The sequence below is a fragment of the Coregonus clupeaformis genome, unplaced genomic scaffold (assembly GCF_020615455.1).
Source record: "Coregonus clupeaformis isolate EN_2021a unplaced genomic scaffold, ASM2061545v1 scaf2747, whole genome shotgun sequence".
NCBI classification, from domain to species: Eukaryota; Metazoa; Chordata; class Actinopteri; order Salmoniformes; family Salmonidae; genus Coregonus; species Coregonus clupeaformis.
Window position 1 is genome coordinate 49,470 of NW_025536201.1, and position 3,388 is coordinate 52,857.

The window sequence follows — 3,388 nt, forward strand, 5'->3', positions numbered from 1 at the left end:
CACTTCGTTGTCTTGTTGGGAATAGTAATAATTTGTGACAGTACGCATTGTATTAGTCTAAGAGTTGTTTTTAATTTTATTTCTCACATTAAACAGACATTTGAGAAGGATTTGAGAAGCGAATTGCTTGCAGTTGTACCTATGACACACAGACACACTAAAGCTGTACAGTGTAGTTAGAAAAGTCAATTTACATTATTTGCAGATGTGTTCCCTTTTATTTACAAATCGAAAAATGTAACATTTGAAATGAATGTGGCAGAACAGTTAAGCATAGAGTTCCTGTGGGAGTCTTCTCCTTCAGTCTTTTTGCCTCCTATGCCTCGTTTCCTATTAGATGGGATTTTCCCAATGCCAAGTTCACCTGAGACAGCCGCTATCCAGTGTCATGTGTTGCTGAATTACAGATCTCGCTATCCCAATGTCGCTGCTGTCCATGGTGCTGAAATATCCAATCTCGGCTATTTGCATACATAGGACCATCCACACTTGACACCACACACACAAGTTAATGCTAATATCACACACACTTTTGAACATTGCACAACCTGCAACAAGACACTGAAACAGCACTTAATTTCAAGTTTGTTTGTTTCTGAATAAAGATGCGAAGAATGAAATCAATGTGTGGAAGGAGATTGGACAATGTATAGGCATTGCCTATAGCTGTATTTGACTGGAGCATGATCAGATTGCTTTGTTTCAGCCAGAATGGAAATTTGGTCTGAGAAACTATGCCCATTATAGCATGACTATTTCAGACAGAATTCACTTAATATTGTCTGTAAAAATATAAATAAGGCAATGTTTATATGACCCCCTTTCAAACATTCACTTATTTATCACTTTCTTGCAGATATACAGTGCATTCAGAAAGTATTCATACCCCTTAACTTATTCCACATGTTGTTTTCTTACAGCCTGAATTCAAAATGGATTCAATTATAATATTTATCTCATGCAGCTACACACAATACCCCATAATGACAAAGTGAAAACACGTTTTTGAAATTTTTGCAAATGTATTGGAAATGAAATACAGAAATATCTCATTTACATAAGTATTCACACCTCTGAGTCGATTAAAGCTGTGTCTTTCTGGGTAAGTCTCCAAGAGCTTTGCACAACTGGATTGTAAAATATATGCAATATACATTATATAGACAGACATTTTTTTTTGCCATAGGTTTTCAAGCCGAATTAAGTCAAAACTGTAACTAAGCCACTCAGGAACATTCAATGTCATCTTGGTAAGCAACTCCAGTGAATATTTGGCCTTGTGTTTTAGGTTATTGTCCTGCTGAAGAGGGAATTTGTCTCCCAGTGTCTGTTGGAAAGCAGACTGAACCAGGTTTTCCTCTAGGATTCTGACTGTACTTAGCTCTATTCCGTTTATTTTTATCCTAAAAAAGTCTCTAGTCCTTGCCAATGACATGCATACCCATAACATGATGCAGCCACCACCATGCTTGGAAATATGAAGAGTAGTACTCAGTGATGTGTTGTGTTGGATTTCCCCTAAACATTACGCTTTGTATTCAGGACATAAAGTTCATTTCTTTGCCACATTATTTGCAGTTTTACTTTAGTGCCTTATTGCAAACACTAAGCATGTACAGGTTTCCTTCTTTTACATTTACATTTTAGTCATTTTGCAGACGCTCTTATCCAGAGCGACTTACAGTTCGTGAGTGCATACTCTGTCAATTAGGTTAGTATTGTGGAGTAACTACAATGTTGATGATTCATCCTCAGTTGTCTCCTATCAAAGCCATTAAACTTTCTAACTGTTTTAAAGCCACCATTGGCCTCATGGTGAAATCCCTGATCGTTTTCCTTCCTCTCCGGCAGCTGAGTTAGGAAGGACGCCTGTATTTTTGTAGTGACTGGGTGTATTAATACACCATCCAAAGCGTAATTAATACCTTCACCATGCTCAAAGGAATATTCAATGTCTGCTTTAATTGTACCCATCTACCAAAAGGTGCCCTACTTTGCGAGTTATTGGAAAACCTCCCTGGTCTTTGTGGTTGAATCTATGTTTCAAATTCACGGCTGGACTGAGGGACCTTATAGATAATTGTATGTGTGGGGTACAGAGATTATGTAGTCGTTTGAAAATCACTATTATTGCACACATAGTGAGTCCATCTAACTGATTATGTGACTTTTTAAACACATTTTTACTCCTGAGCTTATTTAGGCTTGTCATAACAAAGGGGTTGAAAACTAATTGATTAGATTACTAGATACTAGACTCTGTCAATATGTTTTTGGAAGTAGCTCTGCATTTCTTGCATACACATCATATTTATGTAAGGATTATGACGACCTTCTAAAAGGACAAAGCTGTTTATGTGTGTTCCCTTGTCTCCACATCCCTCGATGTGTGCAAACAGAGCATCTATATCAGGGATGGGCAACTCCAGTCCTCGGGACCTGATTGGTGTTACACTTTTTCCCCAGCCCCAGCTAACACATTTGACTCTAATAATCAAATACTCATGGGCTTCAGTTTAGAATGCAATATGTTTAATCAGCTGTGTTTGCTAGGGATGGGGAAAAATGTGTGACACCACTCCGACCCCCAAGGACTGGAATTGTCCATCCCTGATCTATATGGTAGGAACAGTACCAGATTAATATGGAGGCGAAAGAAACGCACACCTATTTAGGCGAGGTGCTGGTTATCGGAGTAGAACACTTGAAAAAGAAAAGGAGAGCCGCACACTCTAGGAGCTCAGAAGCAATAATTTAATAACCTAATAACCAACGTCAGGATACCCTGATGAAGACAGCTTGTCTGTCGAAACGTTGGTTATTAGGTTATTAAATTATTGCATCTGAGCTCCTAGAGTGTCTTGGAAAAAAAGTGTGACACCACTCCGGCCCCCAAGGACTGGAATTGTCCATCCCTGATCTATATGGTAGGAGCAGTACCAGACCTGAATGAATGTGTCTGTTTTGAATATTCACGGAGACAGAATGATGTGGTTGATAGCAGAGACACCTCAGATTTGTGATGTTTAAATTTGTCTTGTTATTTTTTCTCTGTCATACTATTAACCATGAAGTTGGCTTTAGCTAGCCCAGATAGGATCCCATTCTCCCAACCTAATAACTACACTGAACAAAAATATTAACGCAATATGTAAAGTGTTGGTCCCATGTTTCATGAGCTGAAATAAAAGCGTGAAATATTTCGTTCGCACAAAAAGCTTATTTCTCTCAAATTTTGTGCACAAATTTGTTTACATCCCTGTAAGCGAGCATTTCTCCTTTGCCAAGATAATCCATCCACCTGACAAATGTGGCATATCAAGAAGCTGATTAAACAGCATGATAATCTACGATAATCGAGAAATTCAATAAGAATTTTTCTACGGCT